We start from the raw sequence: 12,139 nt of genomic DNA, 5'->3' as shown, positions 1-12,139 counted from the left end.
AATTTAGCCACTTTTTAATTTTTAGTTATTAGAAAAGAAATACCTACATAAGGAAAAGAAATATTTGCCTACTGTCCCTATTTTCACACATTCAAACTGAATTCATTAACTAGGCTTTGTACTGTGCTCCTTATGAATGCTTCAGCTGTGTAGGCCCTCACTTTTTTCATATTAAGATACCAAAGGAGTAGGATTTGTTATCAGAACTTGTTGTCAGTGGGAATTATGTAATGACATTCTAGCAACTTCAGCAAAACAGTATTTACTTTTTCTTTCTTTCTTTTTTTTTTCCCCTCCAGGGGTGCCTGGGTGGCTCCATTGGTTAAGCATATGACTTCTGCTCAGGTCATGATCTCACTTGGGGATCCTGGGATGGAGCCCCATGTCAGGTTCCCTGTTCAGCAGAGAGTCTGCTTATCCCTCTCCCTATGCCTCTCCCTCCCCCGACTGGTGTGCTCTCTCTCTCTCTTTCAAATAAATACAAAATTAAAAAAAATTTTTTTTCACTACTCTCCCCTTCCCCCCACCCCCAGCATCTAAGATCTTTTTAATAACAAGGCAGGATCTGTGGTTAGTTTTAGTACTAGGTGGCTCTGCAGCCTCTGGTGGTGCTAGAACTTCTGGCCCTTAGATTGCAAATAGAGTTTTTTGTGGCTGTGCAGGGTTCCTGGGGCCTTGCTGAAAGTCCTGGATACCTCTCAGTCCTTGCCTGGACCAGAGAGCAAGATGGCACCACAGCCCTTGGGGGACTCCAGGCCAACTGGTCAAAGGTAAAGCTTTTGCCCCAACTTTGAGGACGCAGCTCCAGGCACGACCGCTCATGTGCAGTGTGCACACCTTCAGTTTGGACACCTCCTGGGCATGCATATCATCAATTATGGTACCTACAACAGCAGCTGTTTTGATTTCCCGGTCAGGTAGCTTCATCCTCTGGATCACCCAGGATTACATCTGAGGTAGCCAGTTGCTGCAACATATGAACAACCACTCTAACCCAAATCACCTAAATGTGGAGTTGGTTTATCCAGCAAGAAAGCTGTACAACTTGGCAAACAATCTCAGGTAGATGTCCTGCCTCTTGGGCTCCTGGCACTGAAACTTTCAGTCCTTGTTGTGGTGGATGTTGATTCCCATGATGGTGCCTCCTTATCAGCCAGGTCTGGAAAGAGAGAACTGAAAATTTTCATGTTTTTCATGAAGATACTTTTGAAAAGTGTTGGTAAATAATTTGAAAAATATCTCAATTTGAGTTTGCCTGATTTTTTTTGGGGGGTGGTGGTGGTGATTAGGCAGGGACCATTAAAGAGGCATTACACAAAAGTGAAGCATCTTTTTCTATGTCCTTCCAGGTGCATGATAACAGTATACTTTATTTTGGTTATGTTAAACATAATCTCTTGTTTGACATAGTGTCTACCTGGCTTCTCCTTTGTAAAGTGAGTTCCTATTTCCACCCACACTCAAGGCAGGTGGATTAATGTCCACATTCTGAAAAGGAGAATTTCAGAGAATTTGTGGAAGTATATTAATACCACCACAATATGTAATACATTATTTGTGGGAGATATTTTGATGTTACCCAGCTATCATTTTTCTATTTAAAGTTTTGCCCACCAGTTTTAGCACTTATTAGTGGATCTTGGCAGCACCTATTATCATATGGTTTTCCAATAGTGATTTTCTATTTTTCTTGTTCCTTCCAAAATTAATAACTCTCCTGTAAGGAAGAGTTGTCCCCTCTCCCTCATTTATTTATATTAGTATGGAGTCATGAATAATTAGTTTACACTTTAAGGTTATAATTTAATATGATTATCTTTTCTTTTGTTGTTCAAAGTCTTACAGTTTTGGCCATTGGGAACTCTTTCATAGTGACTGTTGTGTCCTTTTGACCTAACTTCATCACCTGCTGTTTTTTGTTTTGTTTTGTTTTCTAGCATCTCCTTACTTTCTTGTACTTACAAGATACTCTAAGCATATCTCATTTTTTCCCCCTATCCTAGACTTAGAATCAGCATTTCCCTAAGGATCTCTCTTTGCTTTAGTCAAAGAATGGTATTAGAATAACAGTAGCTGGAACTTAAGGAGTTTTCATTGTTACTGGGATGTCACTTCTTGTAAGCGTATTTGGTAAGGAACCTAGAAATATAAGTATGTCTGCTAAGCCACACATGTCTACAGTTATTTTTGTATCCCCCTGTTTGTGTGTGTGTGTGTGTGTGTGTATTAAGATAAAGATGAGTTCATACTGATATATCTTACTCTAATCCAGTTTTACAGGGTTCCTTCCAGCATCTTCTTCCTCCTTGTTCCTTCTAAATTCTTTATCCAAGAGCAAAAACTGAACTCTCATACACTATACTGCATTTACTTGTTTGTTCAACACTTAAAATAGTGTCAGAATTTACCAAGTAGAATACAATATTTATGCACATATTTTGTCTTTAGACTTACACATCTCTTCCATTCCCAACACTTTGGTTGATTTTTAAAGACTTTCAGAGGGTAATGTTCCCTGTTTGTGATGTACAGTTGTATGGGACTTGACAAGTGAATGAGAGTATATGTATCACACCAGTATCACTCAGTTCCTTAAAAAGTCCTTTGTATGATATCTTTGTTACCAAACACTTCAATCTTCCAGAACCTCTTATATTCCTATTTCATATTCCTTCTTCCTGAAGAAATCCCTTCCTATAGAATATGTCTGTTGGCAAACAATTCTCTCAAATTTTGCTTGAGAGAGTGGCTTTCTGAAAACTGTCTCTTGTAATTCTTATCTTTCTTCCTCTGTAAATAATAATTACGCTGGTAATGGCCTACCCCTCAGCTTCCCTTCAAGATTTTCTTTTGGTCTTTAATTTGCAGAGGTTTAAATATAAACATGCTCTGGGGCAGTGTTTGTTTGTTTTGTACTTATTCCTTGATGTTTTCTGAGCTACTGTGATTTGATGCCTACCATTAATTTCATTTTTTGAGCCACTTCTTTGTCATTTATTTCTTATGCTTTATTCTCTCCCTTTTCTCCAGCTAGGAATCTAATTTGTTAAACTGTTGATATTTTCCCACAGCTCTTGGGTTCTTTGTTGATTTTTTTTTTTTCACTTCTTTTTACTTTTGCATTTTATTTTGTAAAATTTCTATTAACCTGTCTCTAAGTTCACTAATAGTTTCCTCAACTGTGTAGAGTCTTCTGATAAGCTTTCAAAGAAGTTATTTCTGTGTCTGTGGGTTTTTTTTTTTAATTGTTTTTATTTTTTATTATTTTTATTTTTATTTTTTTAAGATTTTATTTATTTATTTGACAGAGAGAGATCACAAGTAGGCAGAGAGGCAGGCAGAGAGAGAGAAGGAAGCAGGTTCCCTGCCGAGCAAAGAGCCTGATACGGGGCTCGATCCCAGGATCCTGAGATCATGACCTGAGCCGAAGGCAGAGGTTTAACCCAATGAGCCACCCAGGTGCCCCAATGTGTTTTGTTTTTTTTTAAATTATGACATTTCCATTTATATAATTTTTATAGTTTCCATGCATTTGCTGAAGTGATTTACATTTGATGTTACATACTTTCTACTTTTTCCATTGGAGACTTTGACATATAAATATTATTTTAAATCCCCTTTCTGTTAGTTTCACTCTTATTTGATTTTGATTCTGAAGATTGTTTTGTCTTTAGAATGTGTTTTGTCTTGCCTTTTGATATGCCTCATTATTTTTGGTTGAAAACCATATGTCTTATATAAGACAGTAAATACTGAAGTATATTTGTTTATTTTTTTAAAATTTTTTATTTGTTTATGTTTAAAAATGAGTATGACTTTCTTTCTGTTAGCACTTTAATGTGGGATTTCTGTTGATATAGTTAGTAATTGGACTGAGTTTGAAGTTTCTTATTGTTTTAGTTGCCCTCAGTGTACCAGAGCCTTCAAATTGCTCGTGTGATATCTTGTGTTTACGGAGTGAGTTAATCTGCCAAAAGGTTTATGTTTGCTCCCTGCGTCTCTTTGCGACTCTTCACTAGGTTGTGGATCTTTCTTTCACACTGCTCCCCAGGGAGAATCTGTCCTTAACAAACAATACAATGTTCTCAGCTGCTATATTTTTTTCCTGTACTTATTAGTCCAGTGGTGAGGGATTAAGCCTGCATCTTTTGAAATTTATTTAAAATGTCTAGGCCAATATTCCTATTGGCTTACATGGCATTCATCATCTACCAAACATGTTGAGTTCTATTTCCCCCTGCAGGCATCAAGGTCTCTCCAAATTACCTGTAATTTGTTTGCTCTGCAACCTAATCTTTGGGCAAATCATGAATTTGTACTTAGTCCAGCTTTCCTCCTATTGTAAGAGTGGGAACTATATTCTTACCAGGTTCTTATATTTCTGAGATAAAACGTGAAGTCCACCAAGACATCTATTTTTATTCTGTCAAATACTGAGCATGCTTTATTTGCCCAAAGATGTGCCTCCTTTAATTTTATTGGTCTTAGTCAATGATGTTGATATGAATCCAGTCATTTAGCCTGGAAGCCTAAAGTTGCATTTGATTACTTTCTGTCTATATCTTTCATCTGCTACATTCAAAATATTTCTGATCTTTGATAATTCATTTACTGAAATACATTTCTACTTTCTATTTCCAGTTTTAAAAGTTATATTTATATGATGTCATTCCCAAACATTTATAGGGTCCACTGTTTCTTCCAGTGGTGTCTCCATACAACAATTCATTATCCATCCATCTAGTGAAACTTTTCAAGATCAAACTTTGGTTATGCTGCATTCATACTTTGTGTTTCTAAGGGATTTTTTTTAACTTAATTATAACATCTAATGTATCTAACATAACATGCAAATTCATAGTAGACACTGATTGAAGTGGCTTATTAGTGTCCAGAGACTCACCCATGGACTAAATCTGTGCACTCTGATCTTTTTCTTCTGGTAGTTGATGACCAAGGTATCAGACCAGTCTGGACAAATAACAGTCTCTCTAGTGAGGTGAAGAAATACTGATGGAAAAAAAAAAAAAAAAGTGAAGTTCTGCAAATTATGTCATCTTAATATAGAATGACAGTTTTTTAGAATAAAAGGGAACATTATTACTTTAGGATGAAATTATAAACTGACCAAATTGAGACAGTCTTAAGCCAATCTTACTCTAATACCAGTATAGTTGAGAGAGGTCCATGAATCCATGCTACTATTACAAAACCTCTCTTACTCTGTCCCTTGAAATGTTTGTGTGTTCAATCCCTCTGCAGTTTTCAAGATTACTCAAATGTGCTTTCAATGTATTAAGGTTAATTGAGTACATAATTTAATCTATGTTTGTTCCTGTTTTTTCTTCAGCTACCCAAGTCACTCAATTTTATTTCATGCTTGAGATTCTTGTTTTGCTAATATGATGATACCTTGATCCTCTGTTAGATCTGGAAATAAACCTTAGTATTACTTAGTATTAAGTATTAATACTTAGTACTAAGTATTACTTAGTATTACTAGTTCATCCTCATAAAGACCAGAGATTTTTCTATACCAAAACGCATCATGCTGTTTATGAAATCATCTCTCACATGGATTGCATTCATGATCATAATCCCCTACAGGGTTCTATGAAATTGTTGAAGGTTATTCTACTTGTTTATTGATGATTTTTTGGTCTGGCCTGATTTATCAGTCAGAGTCCCAGCAGGACACAAAAGAAACCCTAGACTGAGATTTAAAGATTATTTAATGGAGTTATTGTAAGAGTGTAGGAAAAGTTTGTGGAATTAACATGTTATTTCTGGACTAACTACAATATGAATTTATTATATCCCTGGGCTTGAAAGGCAGGGGGAGGGAAGGGTTTCTTGGTGCCTTATGAGAGCTGGAGCTGTGCAGGTAGAGCAACTTGAAAAGATGAGTCATATGACATGATGGATTAGGACAAAATGGTTTCCTCTTCTCTTGTTTCCCAATATTCTCCTTGCTAGAACTAAGGGGATAATGGAAGTATGTGATGCAGTATTTCATAATCATGTCTCCAGGGCACAGAAGGTATAAAAGTTAGACAAAATATATGATGATAAGGCAAATGGAAAATAACTACATACCTAGAAATTTCTGTTGCTTAACCTTGTAGGTCACGGGTTTTAATACAGTCAACATTAAAAGTAGGTCAAATTTTCTTTGAAATTTCCACATCACAGGGATTAGGTTTGGTTCTAAGCATTGTATCCCTTTTGTCTATCCTGCGTATTCTGTCCTGGTAGTTAACTAGAGAATTGAATACAAACAGCGGATATGGTCCTGTGATCCTCTGTAGCAAATTTCAGCAACCTGGAGATTTCAGAAGACATTATATGCTAAGGGTACATAATATCAAGGCAGAGGGAAAATAAATAATGTATTTGTAAATATTATAGGGGTGTATAGGTAAGTGAAGGCCCTGAATAGATTTTAAGAATGGAAAAGTGGTAAGTACTTGAAAGTCTTCATACTAGTGAAGAGCTGTTTCAGTGAAAATTGAGGAATTAATCAGGGTTGAAAGAAAAATTATAGTGAGAGATATCATAAAGTTCAATCTCTTGGAAATCAAGTAATTCAAATAACATGTTTCATAAATTTCTATAAAGCTTAGTTTACTCATTCTTTATATTATATGTATATTTTTTATAGTATTATGTATTTTTTTTCCTAAACTTCATAGAATAGCCCTGTGATTTAAATAAATAAGATCTGACTATAGAATAGATGTAAATTGAGTGTTAAAGAATGAAATCTCTGGAGTCAGAATGCCTTGCATCAAAGAGCTTATCACTTTTCTTATCATATGATCTCAAGAAAATTCACATAAATTAAAGCTTTATATGCCTAAGTATTGTCATTTTGTTGGAAAATGGAGAAAATAATATTAAATCACTTCAAAACACAAAAAACACAAAGAAATTTGCTGGGTTGAGAGTAAATGACAAATAATTATTCTTACATTATTTTGATATCAGGGAGAAAATTTTAAAAATAGAATAATTCACTTTTGTCTGTGAAGGAGTAAGCTTTTTGGTTTGCCATCTCAGAAAAGTAGAAAGTTAGACAAATTATATAAAATTAGTTTTTGGGTAATTGGGACCACATGCAGTACATAACTGTGCTTCCAAGAAAGGAATTAATCATTGTAAAGACAGATTTAAATATAGATACAATTTACAAACTAAGATTTAAGAAGGAGAAATCTGAAAAAAACCCAGTATTCTTTCTAAGTTAAGGGATAATAACATTCTGGGGGATTCCAAGGTGTCAATATTTTATGGGATAAAATACCAAAGAGAAGGAAGTTCTACAAAGAAATCCCCAGAACCTGAATGGGGTAACCTTGAGTCTCTGGCAGAACATACATCTGCGAATGTGTAAGTGAAACTACAAATCTTGAGAGTTAAAATCTATCAAAAAAGAACAACTTTAAGGATCAGATTAACAATTTTCAGAGTTCATAAAGACTGAAAATTTTTGAAACCTCATGATCCAGAGTGGAGAAACCTCACTGAATACATAAACATTTAGTAGATGTATCAGAAGTCTCATATAATAGTAATGCTTAGCCAAGCTACCGACTACTATAGATTCGTCCTAAAGAAAGCTTAATAGCTATTCTGAAAAACATGTAGCTGGTATACAAGTGACTTAACTGCAGGCCAGAGTTAGTTCAACACTTTGTAAAACATGTTCACAGAAAGAAGTCAACGAAGATAGCACTCAAACAAAGTGTCACACATCCAATCAAAAATTAATAGACATGCCAAGAAGCAGAAAATATAAACCAGAAACAGAAGAATACTTAATAGAAATAAAAAATAACTAAATAAAGAGCAAACACACTAGAATTAGAAGATGAGAATTTTATATTTTATATTATAAATACTTTTAAATGCTCAAAACTTTAAAGGAAAACATAAATATAATAAGAAGAGAAAATTAAAGATGTAGGAAAGAAGTGAATGAAAGTTCTGGAAATAAAAATATAATATTTGAAGTAAAAATTTTTCCTTTAAAGAATTATTAACAGATTTTAATTTAAAAATTATTATTTAAACAATTAACTACAAAAGAAAAAACTAGATTAATGAACTTAAAATAAACAGAGACTCAAGGACATGAGGGACAAGACAAAGAGGTCAAGGATGTGCAACTGGAGTTCCAGGAAAAGAAAAAAGTGGTGAAAAAAACATCTGGCAATAATGTGTTGGAATATTTTTCAAATATGATGAAAATTATGAAATAACACCTCAGCAAAATTAAAAAAGCAACAAAGAAAAAAAAAAAAAAGAAAAACGTTAAAACATGCCGTAATTAATTTTTTGAAAACCAGTAATATGGAGGACATAAAAGGAATAAAAGGAAGAAAAAGATATATATATATATATATATATTTATATATATATATTTATATATATATATTTATATATATATATTTAAAGATTTTATTTATTTATTTGACAGAGATCACAAGTAGGCAGAGAGGAAGGCAGAGAAAGAGAGAGAGAGGAGGAAGCAGGCTCCCTGCTGAGCAGAGAGCTGGATGCGGGGCTCGATCCCAGGACCCTGAGATCATGACCTGAGCTGAAAGCAGAGGCTTTAACCCACTGAGCCACCCCGACACCCCAGAAAAAGATATATTTTTTTAATTTTTTTATAAACATATAATGTATTTTTATCCCCAGAGGTACAGGTCTGTGAATTGCCAGGTATACACACTTCACAGCACTCACCATAGCACATACCCTCCCCAATGTCCATAACCCCACCCCCATTTCCCAACCCCACTACCCCCAGCAACCCTCAGCTTGTTTTGTGAGATTAAGAGTCACTTATGTTTTGTCTCCCTCCCAATCCCATCTTGTTTCATTTATTCTTTTCCTACCCCCCAAACCCCCATGTTGCATCTCCACTTCCTCATATCAGGGAGATCATATGATAGTTGTCTTTCTCCAATTGACTTATTTCACTAAGCATGATATCCTCTAGTTCCATCCATGTCGTCACAAATGGCAAGATTTCATTTCTTTTGATGGCTGCATAGTATTCCATTCTGTATATATACCACCTCATCTTTATCCATTCATCTGTTGATGGACATCTAGGTTCTTACCATAGTTTGGCTATTGTAGACATTACTGCTATCAACATTCGGGTGCACGTGCCCCTTCGGATCACTACGTTTGTATCTTTAGGGTAAATACCCAGTAGTGCAATTGCTGGGTCATAGGGTAGTTCTATTTTCAACATTTTGAGGAACCTCCATGCTGTTTTCCAGAGTGGTTGTACCAGCTTGCATTCCCATCAACAGTGTAGGAGGGTTCCCCTTTCTCCGCATCCTCACCAGCATCTGTCATTTCCTGACTTGTTAATTTTAGCCATTCTGACTGGTGTGAGGTGATATCTCATTGTGGTTTTGGTTTGTATTTCCCTGATGCTGAGTGATGTGGAGCACTTTTTCATGTGTCTGTTGGCCATCTGGCTGTCTTCTTTGCAGAAATGTCTGTTCATGTCCTCTGCCCATTTCTTGATTGGATTCTTTGTTCTTTTGGTGTTGAGTTTGGTAAGTTCTTTATAGATTTTGGACACTAGCCCTTTATCTGATATGTCGTTTGCAAATATCTTCTCCCATTCTGTCAGTTGTCTTTTGGTTTTGTTAACTGTTTCCTTTGCTGTGCAAAAGCTTTTGATATTGATGAAATCCCAATAGTTCATTTTTGCCCTTGCTTCCCTTGCCTTTGGCGATGTTCCCAGGAAGACGTTGCTGTGGCTGAGGTCGAAGAGGTTGCTGCCTGTGTTCTCCTCAAGGATTTTGATGGATTCCTTTCTCACATTGAGGTCCTTCTTCCATTTTGAGTCTATTTTCATGTGTGGTGTAAGGAAATGGTCCAATTTCATTTTTCTGCATGTGGCTGTCCAATTTTCCCAACACCATTTATTGAAGAGGCTGTCTTTTTGCCATTGGACTTTCTTTCCTGCTTTGTCGAAGATTAGTTGACCATAGAGTTGGAGGTCTATTTCTGGGTGCTCTATTCTGTTCCATTGATCTATGTGTCTGTTTTTGTGCCAGTACCATACTGTCTTGATGATAACAGCTTTCTAATAGAGCTTGAAGTCCAGAATTGTGATACCACCAACTTTGGCTTTAAAGAAAGATATTTTTTATATAAAGAAGGATAAATGTAAGAATTTTTTTAAAGTTCTCATCAAAAATAATAGAATCCAGGTGAAAATGAAATGACACCTTTAAAATGCTGGAAGAAAAGAAAAACTATCCATGTAAAAAATACCTGAGACTATAAAATAATAAAATAATTTTCAGATAAGCAAAAGCTAAGAGACTTAGTATCCAGGAGACCAGCACTATAGGAAGATTTGGAAATCTTAAATTTATAAATGAATATAAGATTTTTTTCTTATTTTAAAATTTTAAAATTATTTGTAAATGTTTAAAGGAAAATAAATAAATCATATTGTGGATTTTATATCATGTGAAAAATAAAATTTATAATCACAGTAGCACAGGGAACAGGGTAGGAAATTGAAATATAGATTTAAAATTTAAGAATTAAAACTTTCTAACATCACCATAAATTACATCGTAAGATCATAAAATATCAGCTGAAACTAAACTGTAGGAAGTTAAAATCACTGTTGTAAAAATTAGAGTTACCATAGAAAACATAACAATAAAAAGTACAGCTGAAACTCTGGTAGTGAATAAGGAACTTCTTAATCCAAAGAGAAATGAAATAGCAAAGTGCACACATGGCATATAAAACACAAACACCAAATGATTGAAATGAGCCTAATAATAGCAATAATTATTTTGAGTGTAGATAGTCTAAATGCAGAGGGAAAAGGCAAGACTGTCATAATGGATAAAAGCATTGTACAAAAATTTTCATTTTGCATATCAGAACATAGATAAGTTTAAAAAAAAGCAATAGGAAATGTATCTATATAAAAATGAATAATAAGAAGGCTAAAGCCACTGCTCTACTGCTCTCAGAAAAAGAAGACTTTAGGACAAATACATTTTCACATATAAAGTCAATATTTTGTAATGATAAATAGGCATGTGACTAATAACAGAGTTTCAAAATACATTAAGACAAATGGATAAACTAAAAAGAGAAATAGACAAACCAAATACTGTGGGTAGAGACTAAATAACCCTTTCTCTATAAAATAAGACAAGTAGAAAGAAAATAATAAAGATATAGAAAATTTGAACTACATTGATCAAAACAAAACAAAACAGACCTAACTGACATTTATAGAAATCCCTATTCAACAACAGCATAATAAAGATTTTTTGACGTGTACATGAAACTTTCACTAACATAAATGATATGCTAAGACACAAAACAAATGTCAGTCATTTTAAAAGGGTTGAAATAATAGAAAATACATTCTTTGACATCAATGGAGTTAAAATAGAAACCAATATCAGAAAAGCATCTGGAAAGTGTTCACATATTTGGAAATTAAAAATTTCACTTCTAAATAACTTAATACTGGAAGAACAAATCATAAGAAAGATTAGAAACTATTGTGAATTGAATGAAAATAAGTAGTGTGTCAAATTTATAAAAGGCATCTAAAGCTGTGCATTGAGGGAGTCAAAAAGCTTTAAAGACTTGTATTAGTAAAGAGGAGATACTAAAATAAATGACCTAATCCTTTATCTTAAGTAAAGATAAAAAAGAACACATTAGGGACGCCTAGGTGGCTCAGTTGGTTAAGCTTAAGCATCTGCTTTAGGCCCAGGTCATGATCCCAGGGTCCTGGGATCAAAGCCTGCACAGGGCTCCTTACTCAGTAGGGAGCCTGCTTCTCCCTCTCCTTCTGCTGCTTGCCCTGCATGTGCTCTCTCACTCTCTGTCAAATAAATAAGTAAAGTATTTTTAAAAATCTTAAGAAAATGTATACATTATATCAATAGTAAGATAATAACAAAAACAAAAATGGAAATTAATAAAATAGAGAAAGTAAAATATAATCATGAAACCTAAACCCACCCAGCACTCTAAAAGTTATAAAACACAACTGAAATAAGTAAACATATATAAATAAATGGAGAGATATACTTTGTTCATGACATAAAAGGCTCAGTATTAG

General features: G+C 34.4%; 1 pseudogene; it reads right to left on the bottom strand.

Annotated features, from left to right (window-relative positions):
- Nucleotides 1–611: 611 nt before the first annotated feature.
- On the bottom strand, nucleotides 612–1,134 carry LOC116857262 (annotated as a pseudogene).
- Between the last annotated feature and the right edge of the window lie 11,005 nt (nucleotides 1,135–12,139).

This window comes from Lontra canadensis, unplaced genomic scaffold (assembly GCF_010015895.1).
Source record: "Lontra canadensis isolate GAN:19392208 unplaced genomic scaffold, GSC_riverotter_1.0 scaffold121, whole genome shotgun sequence".
In the NCBI taxonomy this organism is placed as follows: domain Eukaryota; kingdom Metazoa; phylum Chordata; class Mammalia; order Carnivora; family Mustelidae; genus Lontra; species Lontra canadensis.
Note: the sequence above shows the minus strand (reverse complement) of the source record. Positions and strands in the feature narration are given on the sequence as shown.